Source organism: Macaca nemestrina, chromosome 14, assembly GCF_043159975.1.
Source record: "Macaca nemestrina isolate mMacNem1 chromosome 14, mMacNem.hap1, whole genome shotgun sequence".
In the NCBI taxonomy this organism is placed as follows: Eukaryota; Metazoa; Chordata; class Mammalia; order Primates; family Cercopithecidae; genus Macaca; species Macaca nemestrina.
In genome coordinates, this window is record NC_092138.1 from 77,826,220 (window position 1) to 77,844,579 (window position 18,360).

Sequence of the window (18,360 nt, forward strand, 5' to 3'; positions counted from 1 at the left end):
ATGCATTGTTATAAGAAGGAGGCAGAAGGAGATTAGAGCAGACAGAAAAGGAGAAGGCCATGTGAAGACAGAGGCAGAGATTGAAGAGATGTGGCCACAAGCCAAGGAATGCTGGCAGCCATCAGAAGCTGGAAGAGGCAACAAACAAATTATCCCCTAGAGCCTCCAGAAAGCAGTCAGCACAGCTGACACTTTGATTTTCAGCTCAGTGATAACAGATTTCAGACTCCTGGCCTACAGAACTGTGGGATAATATGTTTCTTTTGTTTTAAGTTGCCACACTTGTGGTTATTTATTACAGCAGCCACAGGAAACAAATGCACCTACCAAAGTAATCAAGAAGAAAGGCAGTGTGGTATACCTCTTATAAATGAAAACCCAGAGATAGTGATGCTTATGACATTGTGCTATAAACTCACACTACTCCTACTCCCCACAGCTAGATGTGGCTAGACGGCTTTCCCCAGAGCTCCTTTAAAGCCTTTATTTAAGAGAAGACTTTCCCTGACCAAATTTTAGTCAGGCTCCTCTGAGCCCTCCTTTCAACTAGGCCCCAACCTTGGCCCCTGTCCTACCTTCCACGTGTCTAGCCAACTTTTAGAAAGAATCCTGCTGTTAACTGAGAAAGAATCTCTCACCCTTAATATCTAATCACCCTTAGTACATAATCAAGTTTCTTACCCCCGACCTTTGATGTATATGTCCATAACCTGCCTTCAGCAAGAAAAAATTCCCCTACCCCCATCTTAGAAATTTTTCATTCATTGACCCCTTTACCCTTCTCCTTGGCAATAAATATCCACTTGTCCTTGTATTTGGAGATGAGCTTGATCTCTGTTTTCCATTGGAATAGAGTTAACCCCTATTGTGATAGTCTTAAATAAAGTTTTCCCACTATTTTAACAAGTGTCAGGATAACTCATTCTTTAATGGAGAAAGCGTTGCCAGCTTATCAGTTATTGACTTTCAGACGTTGGAAACTTCAAATGACTTTCCTTTCTAGATGTGATGTTTGGTGCTCCTGAAAATGTCACAGGTGAGCAAGAAAAGGAACTATCCCAGTTCTATTTGGATATACTTGGTGTTTAAGTTGAAACTCCTGATAACTTTTGTATTCCGAAGAAGACATAAATGGGCCAACTCTTTCATTTAATGTCTTTTGCCTCCTTGCCTCCTTTCCTTCCTTTTCTTCTTCTTTCCTTTCACCCAATTATTTATTCATTCATTTAGCAAACATTTGCTGAGGCATGACTGTGCACAAAGCTACATGCTCTGGGCCATAGAGCTAGAAACGTGTAGATATGATAGTCACCACCCCCAGAGGAGGAAGGGAACCACAGCAGAGCTCCGAGCCCGTACCTGGTATCTAGCTCTATTCTGGAAATTTTCACATATATTGTCACATTTAATCCACCCACAGAACCAGAGAGATGATTGTTATTATTCTCTTTTCCCCTAACAGACGATGAAAAACTGAGTCTTAAAAGAAATTGAGTATGAGGAGAGATGAATAGAGCACAGACTATTTTTAGGGCAGACAAAATATCCTGTATAATATCATAATGGTAGATACAGATTATTATACATTTGTCTAAACCCATAGAATGTACAAGCCCAAGAGTAAACCTGATGTAAATTTTGAACCTTGGGTGATAATTACGTGTCAACGTAGGTTCATCACTTGCAACAAATGGGCCGCTCTGGTCGGGGATGTTATAATGGGAGAGGCTATGCCTGTGTGGTAGCTGGAGGTATAAGGGAATTCTCTTTATCTTCCATTTTTCTGTGACCCTGAAACTGCTCTATAAGAATAAAGACATTTTTAAAAATAAAAATAAAAAAAATTGAGCAGCTTACTCAAGACCATACAGTTACTCCTTTTTTCTCACTGTGCTGCAACAAGATATGCACACAAATAACTATGATACAAGGTAAAGGGGAACAACTTTGCTACTCTAGAAGAGAATAGGTAAATCCTTTTAGAGTTCAAATAATTTTTAAAAAATAGGAAAGAAATAACTATTGTGTGTCTAGTATGTGCTAGGCATTTCACCTTGCATATCCACGTGCATAATCTTTATGGAAGCAAGAACACGTAATATGAGCTCTACCCTCTTCATAAATTTTCAACTGTGCAATACACTATTGTTGACTACAGGCACAATGTTGTACAGCAGGTCTCTAGAACTTATTCATGTTGCATCACTGAAACTTTACACCTGTTGAACAGCAACTCCCCATTTCTCCTTCTTCCCCGCTCCTGGTAACCACCATTCTACTGTCTGCTCCTATGAATCATCTTGTTCAATCCTTTCCACAATGCTATGATGAGTGACATCTCACGTTCAGCTGGAGAGACTGGGGAAATCATCAAGGAGAAGGCAATTCTAATTTTGGGTTTTGAAGGGTGAGGAAGGTAGAGCATACAGAATTGGAGAGAAATCACATTCCAATGGAGGAAAGAGCAAAGTTCTAGAAAAAGAAAAAACATTTTTACAAAGCAGTTGTTGGTGAAATTGGCTGGAGCAGTAAAAGCACAATAGGAAAGAAAAAAGGTAGAGAGCCTTGAAGGCCACGTTCAAGTATTTGGGCCTTGTTCAGTGAACCATGGGAGCTCTTGACAAGGAGGCCAGAGCTGAACTTGAGGCAAAGTGTGTCATGGAGGATGAATGGGAAGAATGAAGGGAGAAACTAGGGTCAAGGGAACCAGGTGAGAGGCTTTGGAAATAATCTAAGGAGTGGTTGTAAGACTCTTCTGAGGCAGGGGACAGGCTGGGAGGGAGGGGGAATCACACAGTGAGATAAAAATCGACATCATTTTTCAAAAAACGTATTAAAGATAGAAAAAACACAGCTTAAAATAACTAGTTCTCTTTTGGAAAAGAGGCAGCAATGGGCCAAGGATATTTTCTCTTAAACCTATATTTGTTAGATGGCAAGGGCGGTAGCTGGCCAGTAGTAAATTGCTCCTTATCTCTAGACCTAGGCCATTTCACTCTTCTATCCAGAGTCTGAATAATAGATGTTCTGTTCTTCCAAGGAAAACAATGTCACTGAAAGAGGTGGAAATATCAGAAACAGGATGGTTTGTTTTTTATGGACAAAGTTTCATACACTGTGTCAGAAGTCATCTATTTCTTTCCCAGTTGACCCAACTGCCCAACCAGCTGACCTTGAAAAATCATTTTCTTTCTCTTTTCGATTCAGTTTTAAAAATCAAAGTGTTCTTAGAATTGGAGAGACAAACCTAGAAACAAGGTTTGAAGAAAAGAAAAAAAGGATAATCGATCTGTTCAAGAGTTCTCCTGATAAGACTGAACAGTGAAGGCTACGAATTATGCAGTGATAGGGAAGGAACTAATTTACTGGTGCCTGTTATTCCTGAATACTCAGCTGGATGCTGTGAATTTAACAATGAACAAGACAATCCCTACCCTCAGTGCACTCACAAACAGATAGAAGAATTACTTGAACAACTAGTTTGGAAGGGAAATTTCCAGAGGTATTCAATGGGATGAAAACTTGGGCAATCTTGTGATTTATGGATCACTTTCTGATCAAGTCTGATGGCCACCTATACCTGCAAACACAGTATACATTCAGTGATCGAAAAGTCAAATCTTGTGTAATAATACTCAAAGCTGCCAAATCATTGAAATTATGACTCTCTTCTCTTCCTAAGAGGAAGGGGCAGAGACTGGAGAAAAGGGGAAATGTGGTCATTTTCTCCACCTACCAATGTTCCCCTCCCCAGCTGGTCAACGGCAGTTCCTGATCCCCTCAAGACTGGGTTAAGGGCATGGTTGGATAGGTGTCAGTGGTAGGAAAAAAAGGTAAGGTAACAGATAATGTCTTCCCTGACTGGGTGTATTGTAAGCAGTTTGGGCCGTGGGGATGGGAAATGTTAAAGCTGCTTTCTAGGGAAGCTCACTGATAAGCTTCCACAGGCCATGCCCTTGATCGAAGTAAAAATCCACTGATCCAGCATTGCTCACTCTCTCCTCTGCTCCTAGGAATCCAGAAGTGCAACTTACCCTCTGTTGAGGCCATTTCTCCCACTTAATAACCCTATTGGATAAGATAATAAGATGACCCCACCCAGGGTTGCAGATAAACTATTCTGTCTTCGTCCAGCCAAAATCTGAGAGTGAAGACTAATCCCCAGCAGGAACAATTCTCATCCTCTGATATCCTGGGTGGGGTGGGGGAATGGGGGTCAGACAACAGGCCTGTGTGTTCCCCTAACGGCTCTCTGCATGGTCCCTTTGAACTCTTCTTCCTTGACAAGGTGAAGCGGGAAGCTACCCTTTCAACCCTCCTCCTTAGATGGAGAAGGAGGACTCACAACACGGCCACAACTCTTTCCAAAGAAATCCCCATAAATTTTTCCTAAATCTGCACTCTCTCAACCCTATTATATCCTGGGTATGGTGGGGGTTTGGCAAGCTATGATTTTCAGTTTATCTTCTCTAGAATTTCTGCATACGACCTAAAATCTACTATAGAATGTATAGTGTCACATAAACTGAAACCTCCAATATGATATCCCGTTTAATTTTCAGAGACAAAGTTGAGAATAAATTACAGAATTTATTAATAGCAGTAAATGCTTGATGCTCCTATGTAAAGCCCTTGTAAGTGAATAAAAAATACAGATGAGGCCAAAGCCTCTTATTTCCCAATCATTGATTCTGTCCCTCTCCCATTCCCCAAACACAAAGTTGGGAGGCTATCACAGCAGTGCAAGGGAAGACCGACGTGAAGCAGCACCCCATGACTACCAGAGGAAGTGGAGCATGTCAAAACACTAAAAAAAGTACATCTGACCCCAAATCAAGTGCTGAGTAATCCAGGCATCTTGGCGCAGAGTGAGAACAATGAACAGGGTCAAGTTGTCATCTGGGAGAAAAGAACACTGATTAGAGATGAGTAAGTGTCTTCCATCACAGTAAAGGACCCAAGACCTTTAACCAGTTCTTACAGCAGGAAGTAAAAGAAGAAGGGGCAGGAGAGTCTACCTTGCAAAAACTGAAGAAGTGACAGAGAAAGAGGTTGGCTTGGTTTCTGCCACTGGGTAATCGAAAGCCTTCTAACTGGCCAAGTTATATGTCATGAATAGGCTACAGTTGTGCCATAAGACCTTCAATCCATACATCTTTGGGGCTGCCAGAGACCCTGGGTGGGTCACCTCTGACCATGAGTAGCCTTATTTGGGGCTCTTCAGAGGGTGTCTCAAGATTAGTGGGATCAGTCTGTATACCCCACAGTCACTGTAGGCAGGAGCGTAATAAGCACCACTGTGCAACAATGGCTCAGCTTCAACATACTGAGCAGAGCCAAGGAGGAGCCATTCCATCCAGATAGCCACCAGCAGCTAAATGTAGAGCCCGAACAGCTCATCATGGACAAGTGGCCCACGGGGCTTATAGAGAAGTTTGTGTTCCTGATGTCCAAGGTCTATAGTACACAGACCAAGGTGCCACCTGTCTGCATTGAAAGAGAGGGATGTCAAGCTCCTGAGGTGGCCTGCCAACATATTTGGAATTTCTGGTCATTTGTCATTGACGTGCCCTTTAATGGCATTCAAGCCATCTGCATGGCAACTGCTCTAATGATATGTGAGAGTTCTGTAAATTACAGTCACATAATTATTTTGAAGTACCAGATATGACAAAGTTAATTAGATTTGAAAAGCATTTGCAGTATCCTAAGAAATTTCAAAAGTAAATTTGTCAATAAAAGGATGGGCTATTATCATCCTAACTATAATTTCAACTATTATGAGTTTTGGAATTGTTGTAAAACAATGGTCTAAATATTATTTTATGACATCCTCATGCAAATTTTCTCACTGATGCTGAATATCCAAAATTTGAAGAGATCATTGTTAAAAAAGTTTTGGTCAGGAATTCAGTGTAGCCATTTCAAGCATCAAACTTGATATTAAAAAGTTGGATTTCTAAAAGTAAACTCTCATTTTTTAAACTGACAATACCCTATTTAGATGTTTTATGCAAACATATCTAGTATCTTTCTCAATTTTTATTTTCTTATAAGAAATTGGCTTCAACATACATATTTTAAAGTTCTGGTGTTTTATAAAGAATATATTCCTTGTGTATAGCATCCGAGGACTGTTCCATAAAAAATTTGATCCTCAACTATGGCTCTCAGTCTTCAAGATTCTAGCATGAACCTCCTCTCCTTTTAAGAGGAGGGCTCACGGCTACCTCGTTCTTGGGACCCTCCTTCCCATGAGAGGAAATAGAACAACCTGGGTCCTGTGTTTTCCCAGGTGTTTTATCTTATTAAGCCATATTTTCTTATCACTTTTTAAAATAAATATTTTAAAAAAATTTTTTTAAAGACACATTGGAGATTCCTTAAAAATAGAACTACCCTTTGATCCAGCAATCCCACTACTGGGTATCAATCCAGAGGAAAAGAAGAAGTCATTACACGAAAAAAGGTACTTTCACACACATGTTTATAGCAGCACAATTTGCAATTGCGAAAATGTGGAACCAACCCAAATGCCCATCAATCAATGAGTGGATAAAGAAACTGTGGAATATAAATATGATGGAATACTACTGAGTCATAGAAAGGAATGAATTAGTGGCATTTGTGGCAACCTGGATGGGATTGGAGGCTATTATCGTAAGTGAAGTAACTCAGGAATGGAAAAGCAAACATTGTATGTTCTCACTCATAAGTGGGAACTAAGCTATGAGGATGCACAAGCATATGAATGACACAATGGACTTTGGAGACTCGGGGGAAAGGGTGGGATGGGGGGTGAAGGATAAAGACTACAAATTGGGTGCAGTGTATACTGCTCAGGTGATGGGTACACCAAAATCTCACAAATCACCACTAAAGAACTGAGGTAACCAAACACCACCTGTTCCCCAATAACTAATGGAAACAAAAAAAAAATTTTAAGACAATTCAGTCTACTTTTAGCATATGCTTTGGCTAATTTCACTATTTTTATTATTTTTTCTTTAAAACTATTTACTCTACACTTCTAACTTATTTATAATATTTTATCTTTTTTCTCCTGGCCCTACACCATTGTAGAATGGGAAGATTGGAGAGGTGAAGGTCCTCAGGGACTTTTTTTTTTTTTTTTAAGGCACGGTCTTGCTCTATCGTCAGGCTGGAGTGCAGTGGCGTGATCTCAGCTCACTGCAACCTCCACCTCCCCAGTTCAAGCGATTCTCCTGCCTCAGCCTCCCGAGTATCTGGGACTACAGGTGTGCACCATCACACCCAGCTAATTTTTGTATTTTTACTAGAGACAGGGTTTCACTATGTTGGCCAGGATGGTCTCGATCTCTTGACCTTGTGATCTGCCTGCCTCCTCAGAGACTTTTCAGAAAAGGCATCATAGAAGGGAGCCAGGTCTGAGAAAAGGGCTATTCAGCCAGGCCCACTCCTCAGGAAGCCTTGCTGAATTTCTCCTATGTCATCATTCATTGTTCACCTACTACCTGGAGGCACATGCACATGCTTTTGCTAGTCATCACAATGACTCAGCAGCATAGGTAGCAGTAGGTCCAATTTACAGAGAAGGACACTGAGGCTCAAAGCAATCGCTTAGCAATCACCCAAGGGCAGCAGACACATCTTTAGTGAGAAGGTGAGTGTGTCAGGAGTTACAAAATCTGTTTGATTTTGAACCTTTGCTCTTTCTGCTCCTCCAGTGCTTCTCAAACTTTAATGTGCTTATGAATCACCTGGGCATCTAAAAATGCCGATTCCAATTTAGCAGGTCTGGGGTGGAGCCAGAGATTCTGCATTTCGAATAAGCTCCTAGGTGAGGCTGAGGCTGCTCCCCTGAAGACCACACTGGAGCTGAAATGTGCACGTGGTCTTCACCAGGCCCCTCTGGGTACACCAGCATCAAGGAGGCAGCCCAGATAGAGCTGTCGAGGTTATCATTTACAGCAGGTTTCTCCTTTCGCTGACTGGCTTTGATCAGGGTTCCAATGGATGGCTAGCAAGAGCTAATTACAATCCCAACTAATTCACTGTGTCAGTTGTTATTCATTAACAAATTATGTTCCTGACAAACTGCTCTAGTGTGGTACCCTAAGTACTGTAATTAAAATCTTAGAAAGTTGCATGTGGGCCTAATTGATTTCCTTAATGTATTACTCAGACTAAACATCCCATTATTTTGTGTCTTGATGTTTATGAAGGGGCGGAACTGCCGCTGCCACCCAGGCGGCAGATAGATCCATCTCTGGGTTAATGGGGGAGCTTTTCTGCTACTGGGCCCCACTCAGTTCCCCAGCAGCACTGCCCAAGCATTCAAATGACAGTGGCGTTTCTCTCCTCCAGAAATGTTTACATAGAAAGGGATGGCGGGCAATTGGATTTCTGTCTATGATTTGTATTTCCTTCTCGGGTTTCCAAGCTTTCGAAATGTATGATGACTTTTTAGTGTTGTGTCCTGAGGCTGTCATGATCCCATGTCCTATAGCTCCCCTTTTGCCACTGAGCACCATGGGGCAGAACAGGAGATGGAGCTGGGAACAGTACCTAAAAATGCCTGTGCTTCATCCAAAGCCGTGTGTGATGCAGGCAAATCCAAGTGCATCTGGCAAATGTGGAATGTTATGAACAGCCAATATATATACTGCAGTTCACTGAATTAGACTACGTTTATTCATTCATTCATGTATTCAACAGCCTCTAAATAAGCACCTAGCATGGGCCAGGCCCAATGCTAGGTTTAAAAAACAAATTAAAAAAATCAAAATAAGCGCAATCATAATAACGGCAAACAGTTCTATATTGTAAGCCAGGCACTGTTCTAAGTGCTTTAAATATATTCACTCCTTTTATTTTTGCTTATTTCCTTTGAAGAAAGTACTCCTATTATCCCTATTTTACAAACGAGAAAACTGAAGCAAAGGGAATTTAAGGAACTTGCCTAAGGTCAGACAGCCAGGATTCAGGTCCAAACAGTCTGGCTCCAAGTCCTTGCTTGAACCACTATGCCATACTGCCTCCCTTCAGTATTATAATAATAATAGCGGGTGAGCACTTAGTATATCCTCATGAATAATTTTATACTCACAAACTCACAAAAAACCTAATGAGGGCTAGGTGTGGTGGTTCACACATGTAATCCCAACACTTTGGGAGGCCAAGGCAGGAGGATCACTTGAGCCTAGCAGTTCAAGACCAGCCTGGGCAATATAATGAGACTATGTCTCTACCAAAAAAAAAAAAAATTAGCCAGGCATGGTGACATGGGTCTGTAGTCCAGTTACTTGGGAGTCTGAGGCAGGAGGATTGCTTCAGCCTGGGACATAGAGGTGGCAGTGAGCCATGGTTGTGCCACTGCACTCTAGCTTGGGCAACAGAGTAAGATCCTGCCTCAAAAAAACAAACAAAGCCTAATGAGATAGGTCTTTATCCCCATCTCACAATTGAGGAAACTGAGGCGCAGAAAGGTTGCTTAACTGCCCCCAAAGTCTTGGGTTGTAAGTGGCAGAGTCACGATTTGAGCCCAGGCCTGGAACCTAACATTTCAATCTCCATGCATCCTATGTAGAACTAGCAGAGATCTGAGAAATCAAATAGGGATTTGGGGCCAGCACAGTCCAACCAATTTAAATAATCAAGCTACAGGTATCCCTGCCCTAGATCTCCAGCAAATGAAGCTACAGCCCTGGTGGAAAAGTGTAGAGCTGGGATGTGAAGCCATGGGCTGCCCTCTGCCTCTGCATTAGAGTATCTCTTGCACAGCCCTAGTTCTCTGAAGCTCTTTCCTGTGCCCTCTGCCCTACTCACCTTCACTCAGCATCCAACACAATGCGGGTGGATCACATGTGTCCAAGGATAAACTTAACAGGCTCACTATACATTGCATGATATGCTACCTACTGTATATTAAACTAAAATGTGCTTAATTTGGGGGCATCCCTTTTTTTATGAGAGTGTACATCAAAAATGCAAATTATGAAAGACAAATATTTCTCATGGTTTCCTAATTCTTAAAAAAAAAAAAAAAAGGCCAGCTGTGAGGTCTTTTGGAAGAATTGGATGATTTTGTTTGCTAGAATAGGAAACAGGGCTTCTTCAATATGTTATTTCTCACGCTGCATGTATGCATTAAGTGAGGGTTCTCACTTTCTATTGGCTGCCCCAAGAACGATGTGGTTCATTAGTGTGTTCAAGCCCTTTCCTTGGTTCTGGTACTTTACATGAGTCAACACCATTACCCTCTGAGTCATTTCCTGTAACCGTGGTTCACAGGCTTCCTGTGAACCCTGGTTCACAATCACAAGTTGTATTATTTCTGCTTCTCTTCAACAAGTGCCGTTGCATACACCCAATCCAGCCCCTCCAAATCACTTTTCTCCTAGATTTCTGCCCCAGGCATCACAAATTCCTTTCCCTCTGGTTTCTGGGAATGATCTTACTATGCACCATCTTTAGTGAGCTCCTTTCAGTAGTTTCCACTCATGGTTAAGCACTTTCTCCCCCTCAGCTAAACCAACTGTGTATCCTTCCATTGGAATGTCCCACCAGTAGAACAAACTGGCTTTTCATTCATCACTCTCAATGCGTGGTGTTCTTAAACTTTTTTTTAAATGCATGTGTGGCCAGGCGCAGTGGCCCACGCCTATAATCCCAGCACTTTGGGAGGCCGAGGTGGGTAGATCACCTGAGGTCAGGAGTTCGAAACCAGCCTGTCCAACATGGCGAAATCCATCTCTACTAAAAATAAAAAAATTAGCCAGGCGTGGTGGTGGGCGCCTGTAGTCCCAGCCACTCAGGAGACTGAGGTAGAAGAATCACTTGAACCTGGGAGGTGGAGGTTGCAGTGAGCCGAGATTGCACCATTGCACTCCAGCCTGAGCAACAGAGTGAGACTCTGCCTCAAAAATAAATCAATAAATAAAATTAAAATGCACATGTGTGTGTTAGCAGTCAATACCACAAATTTGTATTCATATTACTAAGCAAAAGCTAGATTTAAGAAAACTAAATTTAAGTTTAAAATATCATGTGGATATATTCATCCCAGCAAACTCCATTGTCAATTCTTATGTAGGACTTTGTAGCATTGATGACTTGGCTAATAAAAATGCTGTCGGAAGTTAAGAACCATTTCTGGGGTAGTACTCCCTTTCAATAAGAGTTCTTAAAAACACTTGACCAAACTAGGGAACTTGGTTATGCATTACAGATTTTTCTCTCTATACAAGCCACCATTGTTAAGCAAAGGAGTCAGTGCAATTGTCAGAAAAGTGTCAACCATGCTCTCCAATTTATTTGATATTAAAAAAAAAAAAAATCTGGTTTAGGGTATGTGTTCAGAATACAGAGTATTTGTGAAGCATGATGCTGGTAGCTGGTAATTACAGGATTTCTTTCTTTTTTCTTTGTTTTTACTGAAATGGCCACTGGGATGTCACTCAGAGTTTTTAGTTTGGGGAGGCTGAGAGGTTCTCAGGTTCTTTGGAATGAATTTGTTTTGTTTTTGGAAAATTACCAAGATTGATCCCATAGTTACATAAGTATAAAGCAAGTACCCATTTCTTGTCCTTGGCGACAGCAGTGAAGTCACCATAAATCTGAATGCTGATGGTGCAGATTAAGATGCCAACTCTTTAGCCCAGTGATGTAAGTAAGTATCTTTAGCCAGGACCATGTCCTTGAAGAGGGAGAGAAATTTTTTGCCCAAATGTGAATCTAGAGCATTGGTATCTAAGTGGTATTTGAAGAGTAAATGATACCAACCTTGTGGATGTATTTTCAACAATTTGGGTACTTTCAACTTTTTTTGAAGCACAGTTTTTAAAGACTTTTTAAAGGATATTTTACATTTTACATTGTATTCCAGTAAACATGTGCAACAAATATCTAACAGGAACAAAATTTCATTAAGCAATACTTATCTTTATTATAAGTAATGCTTTCTGCTATGTCTATATATTCCTATTTCATTGATTTTAATGTTGGTCATGTCCCATTGAATTGATATTACAACCTGTTAATGGTTCATAATTTGTAGTTTGTAAAACACTGAACTGTTGTGATTGCTTTGTCTGAATCCAGTGGTCAACCACACCCTATGAAGGGGAGTGGCAGGAAATGAGTAAAAGCCTTCTACTGAGCAGAAGGAGCACCTTCTCCCATCTGTGGAGTCCAGGAGGTCTGCGGCCTTAGGCTTGGAGGTTTGAGGACCTGTAGTGATGGCAGCAATGTACTATAAAATACTTCAACATGGACAGTGAGATACTACATACGTGCCAGTTAGTTAGAGCTTTAATTAGGAGCAGCCAGGGGTGGTCAGCTGGCACTTTCACCTAGAGTCCCCCCACCAGTGCTTCTGTTATCTGCATCTCAATCAATAGTCAAAGCTTCATCACTGAACATCTTACACACTGAATATCAAAAATGAGTTTTTATTGGCCAGGTGTGGTGGCTCACACCTGTAATCCCAGCACTTTGGGAGGCCGAGGTGAGTAGATCAAGAGGTCAAGAGATCGAGACCACCCTGGCCAACATGGTGAAAACCTGTCTCTACTAAAAATACAAAAATTAGCTGGGTGTGGTGGCGTGCACCTGTAGTCCCAGCTACTCAGGAGGCTGAGGCAGTAGAATCGCTTGAACCCAGGAGGTGGAGGTTGCTGTGAACCGAGATCACACCATTGCACTCCATCCTGGTGACAGAGCAAGGCTCTCTATCAAAAAAAAAAAAAAAAAAGGAGGGGGGTTATCATGCAAAATTATGCTCTGTTGATTCACTTAACAAATTTCAGAAATGATCTTTTATTGGTAAAATTAGAAGAAGTCTTAATGTGTGGACTGGCTAAAATTTCTCTACCCTCATCTAATCAGAGTATTGGAATCCAGGGAAACTGGTAGCTTACTACCCTGGGAGACTTGATTGCTAAAGGGCTCTATGTGCAGCCATTGGTGTGTAGCCATCAATATGAAATATGCTTGCTATCTGATGTTGACTGTAAGGGTAACAGAATCCTGCCTCTGAAGTATTGACTTTTGTCTCCAGTGAACAGAAGTTCATGCGAGGTGCTCATAAGAGCATCTAAAAGGCCAGACAGGGGCTATGACTTCATCAAGCCTCCGGAATAGGCCATGTGAGCCATTTTGTGCTCACTTGCTAGTGAACGTGTGTTTAGCAAATGTCTGCTTGTGTAGCAGAATTTGGTCTGAGAATTGCTTTCATTGTAACCCAGTAGTGAGGTTGTATGGGAATGGCAAACTGTCACCCACCTCATACTTTGAATGGTTTGTGTTATCTTAAAAATAATAAAACCTAAGAGCTGTGATTATCAAATTGATTATATTCAGTTAGTTTACAGGCCCCTTCCTCATGTGCAGATCTGTGTGGAGAGTGAAGGATGCTGGAGAAGCAGATAACTTGGGGAATGAATGGTTGATAAACATGCCCAATAGCAGAGGTGTGTGGAGCGTGGGAATGATCCCTTGATTCCCAGAATTCAGTTGTGGAGGAAAACTCAACAGAGGAAGGGTGTTCAAAGGATGGGGACTCAGGACCATATTACTCTAGATTGTAAAAGGAAATATGACCTTATTTGGTAGTCAGAGGCTGGTGAGGGCTGGAAATCCACAGGTCATATTTGAAATCACAGTCTACAACAAGAAGACTTTTACTGGCATTCCACTCCATATGAACATTAACATTTTAGTTATGAAGTAGACTTTCTCAGGGTAATATTGTAGAGGGAAAAGTGAAGAGACTCCACGTGATCCTAAGATGCACCCACTGCTGTGTTCCAGGCCTTTCTGACAAGTCAAACAAAGGGAAAAGCCCTAATGGAATAACCATTGAGGAAGGGGCTATCTGCATTTTGGGGCTATTTGGAAGGAAGCTAGTAGAGAAGGCTTAAGAAGTGTCTGGGAGAGATGAAGATGGGAGGAAGAGCTTGAGATCTGATGCCTATCGTTCCCTGGCCCAGCTCCATGAACTAGGTCTGGTCTGTCTGGGCCATAGGCAAAATCAAAAGGAGACACTAGGATGTTGCTCACAGTGCACTGGGCCTCAGAAACTAAGTATAACACCAAAGGGAAGAGGAAATTTTCTGTTATTGCTGTATGAATCCAACACAGAGAAAATCCAAGAGATTACAGAGCCATTTATGAGCTTGAGAGTCAGGGTCTGCATCCTGGGTGTCACCTGGAGAGTGCAGACTTAGCACAGGCATCAGCATTGTCACCCAAGACATCAGTGACAGTACTGAGGCATGATTGCCATGGAGCGTTCAGTGGACATAGACCGTGTAAGCCAGAGAGGAAGAACTTAAGATTAGGGTCATGCAGTTTGGAGCAAGAGCCAAGAAATTTTTATCTTTACCCTCAATGTGCCTCCATTGTACCTAAAAATACAGATAAGACTTGAAGAAATTTGAATTACATTGGAGAATCTTATTGGAATTATGATGATTTTGGATTTTTCCACAAAACTAGAGCCCAAGATAAGAGTTTGTGCCCGTAGCTGGGAAATGATCCAGGAAAGAGAGGGTAAGAGGGAACAGCACTATAAGAGGACATTATCACGTTGGTCACTGCTGTGTAACTAGGGCTTGACCACTAAGACCTTCTGAGGAGCCATATAGAATATGCCTCATTTATCCATCATTTGTCTGTCAGCTCTCAACCCCCATTAGAAAAGCGATGCCCTATCGGGCTTTAACTCCCTGCCCTTTCAAGGTGCACATGCCTGAGTGGGTTTCCACAGCCATCTCACAGCACAGCATTTGAGAAGTCCCAGGGCAGAAAAATGTGATGCAGATGAAGTGAGGCACTGTCAGAATATATTTGTGCAAAACTAGTTGCTGCGGCAGTGACTGGAGTTAAATGTAAACTGAGAAGCTGTGAAGATATGAAGTGGTACATACAAGGTGTCTGACAGAGTACATCTCCTGCACTGCTCAACTCCACTCATGCCCTACATTATTAAATCCTGTTCACCAGAGAGCTCAAGGTGGCGGCCAACTACAGTCTCTACAAAGGATTTAATACAGAAAGCTTCCTGAATAAAGCTGTAGTCCCTATTGCTGCAACTGGTGGAAAGGAATTGATGCAATCAAACTGTTATTAGTTGCCTGTTTGGTCTCTTCAAGTGATGGGGCCATTTAGAGGATTAATATCAGTCTCTGTAGTTGCCAGGTTGGGCCCTCAGCTTTAATGAGATGGAACCCAATGCCACTGCAGTCATGTATAACTTCCATCCTTGTACCATAACCGGTCTACCATAAGTCCATTGCACAGAACTGGAGTGGCTGAGACAGAGGTTGGCTGAAATCTGCAGGACAAGTGATCTGTCGACTCAATTGATCAGGGGGGCCTCCTCCAGATGACTGTTCTTCATTGGGCATTACCATGAGACACAGAAAGCCAATGCTTTATGCCTACTTTCATGGGCCCATGCACATGCCTCTTACTTATACTTCTTATCTTTAATCATCCAAACTTGCCTTTTTTAGGGCCTTGATTAACCAGCCAAACCAGTTGCCACTGCCCAAGACTATGTACATCACCACTTTAAGGCATTTCACCCGCCATAAAAAGTAACTGCCACTGCACTGTTCTCAGCTTTACCCACTTTCTCTTTGCCACTTTCTTTTAGGGGAACATCCTTCAGGGCCATGCCTGGGTGCTATATCTCCCTGATCTTATGATTCTGAGGGCAGAATCATGCCCAGATCATGATAGGCAACATCTATTGCATAATTATTTGATGTCCTATGGTGAGATACTCATTCTCTATTAGGAGCCAGAACATGCCAGGAGGTGCTCTTCAAATGGAGACAATTTCCCTGCTCCAGAAGGCATGTCCTTGCCCCAGAACCCTACCGATGTATATTATGATGCTCTTATTGGAGTTTGCAAGAATATCCACACACCTTGTTTATCCACAGCAGACTCCTTTAGCATCATTAACCTTGTTGGTTTATATCCAACCTGGACCTGCTGCAAAGTTCTCTTTCTCTGGCAGTACTCCCAAGGGCTTCCCTCCAAATTCTAAGCAGCTTACCAAGCACCATGACTCTTTCTCAGTGGTAGGAGGATGAAAAGTACAACTACTTGTCACTTATCTCAAAGAGCATGTCCTGGTAAGTCCCAGACCATTGAACTTCTAAAATGTTCATTGACTTGGAAAGCCCCTTAATGTTTAAGGGGTTGTCTCCTGCCCTCTAGCATGCATGTGTCTTATTAGAACATCCAGACTACTTGTCACTTCCTACTCACCAGGTCCAATTAGCATGATGTTACTAATGTAGATGATCCTCATGACATTCTGTGAAATGCCATAATGATCAATGTTCTTGAAGACTATATTATGGCAGCAAAAAGTAAGATAACATATCTCTGTGTCAAGGTAGTGAATGTATACTTGCATCCCTCCCACATAATGTAAACTTACTTTTGAGCCTCCTGAGTCATGGGTATTAAAAAGAATGCATTTGCCAGATTAATTACCACATACATTATAGCAGAATAATGAAAGCTGTACTGATCCTAAGATGCACCCACTGCTGTGTTCCAGGCCTTTCTGACAAGTCAGACAAAGGGAAAAGCCCTAATGGCATAACCATTGAAGAAGGGGCTATCTGCATTTTGGGGCTATTTGGAAGGAAGCTAGTAGAGAAGGTTTAAGTATTATCTGGGAGAGATGAAGATGGGAGGAAGAGCTTGAGATCTGCGTTGCCTATCGCTCCCTGGCCCAGCTCCATGAACTAGTCTGGTCTGTCTGGGCCATAGGCAAAATCAAAAGGAGACACTAGGATGTTGCTCACAGTGCACGGGGCCTCAGAAACTAAGTATATCACCAAAGGGGAGAGGAAATTTTCTTTTATTGCTGTATGGATCCAAAATCCAAGAGACTGCAGCGCCATTTAGGAGCTAGGGTTTTTCCCAGTGAAAAACTCCACATTTCTCCACAGCATCTGTAATTGGGGCCATTATCTGCCATAACCCTATGGCTTTTATAAAAGTCATAAAGTTAAATCAATCAAATAGGAATACGATGAGGACCACCATCCCTACAGCCTTTAAATCTTTAATGATGACATTAGCTTCTGCAGTTCCTCCCAGGGTATGGTGTTGATTCTGAGTTACTATCTCAGTCACAGAAAGACACATGAGGGTGTTCCCACAGCTTCAGGGCATTCTACTTAGTCTTTTCTTCCCTGATGGCACAACACAGAATATGGATAGTGTTTTCTGCCCAAGGAATGGATGGAGGTAGCCCTTGTCCACTGGCTCTTTTCTCCCTATTTGTCAGGATTGCCCCGATCTTCAATCCCTCAACCCTTCCAGATTGTGCATGCATGAGAGCTAAGTAGCCACCATATCAGTGATGTCCCAGGGCATAAGAACAGATGTAGTTGAAGGGAGGTACTATCAAAATACACCTGCACAAAGCTAGTTGTCACATCTGTGGTTAAAGCAAATGGTGGCCAAGAAAATGTGAGGTGGTGTAACAAGTTATCCTATATAGTGGTGCACTACCAATCTTTACTTCTTACAAATTAGTTATGGCGTCCCCCATCCCCATTCATTACTAATTAATTGTTACCTCTAGAATAGCACAACATTGGCTTTCCCAACTCCTAACTTCATGATGCCATTAAGTAAAAGACTAGGCCTTCCACCAATTGTCTTCGTCCTTAGAGTTTTCACATACCTCCCAAATAAAAAAGAAAGTGGGATGGGCATAGTGGCTCATGCCTGTAATCCCAGCACTTTGCAAGGTCAAGGCAGGAGGATCACTTGAGGTCAGGAGTTCAAGACCAGCCTGGCCAACAGGGTGAAACCCCATTTCTACTAAAAAATGCAAAAATTAGCTGGGCATGGTGTCACGCACCTGTAATCCCAGCTACAAGGGAGGCTGAGGCAGGAGAATTGCTTGAATGCAGGAGGCGGAGGTTTCAGTGAGCCGAGATCAGACCATTGCACTCCAGCCTGGGCAACAGAATGAGACTCTGTCTCAAAAAAAAAGAAAGAAAAAAAGAAAAAGACAGTGATTGACTATTCAATTTGCCAGTCTGTGTCTTTTAATTGGAGCATTTGACCCATTTACATTTAAGGTTAATATTGTTATTGTGAATTTGATCCTGTCATTACAATGTTAGCTGGTTATTTTGCTCATTAGTTGATGCAGTTTCTTCCTAGCATTGGTGGTCTTTACAATTTGGCATGTCTTTGCAGTGGCTGATACCAATTGTTCCTTTCCATGTTTAGTGCCTCCTTCAGGAGCTCTTGTAGGGCAGGCCTGGTGGTGACAAAATCTCCCAGCATTTGCTTGTCTGTAAAGGATTTTATTTCTCCTTCACTTATGAA

General features: G+C 42.0%; 1 long non-coding RNA gene across 1 annotated transcript in view; it reads left to right on the forward strand.

Annotated features, from left to right (window-relative positions):
- Positions 1 to 7,547: 7,547 nt before the first annotated feature.
- LOC139358188 (uncharacterized) overlaps positions 7,548 to 18,360 on the forward strand; it is a 30,415-nt gene continuing 19,602 nt past the window's right edge. The window contains exon 1 of the long non-coding RNA XR_011612770.1: positions 7,548 to 7,645. This is a non-coding gene — a long non-coding RNA (uncharacterized lncRNA). The remainder of the gene's footprint in view (positions 7,646 to 18,360) is intronic.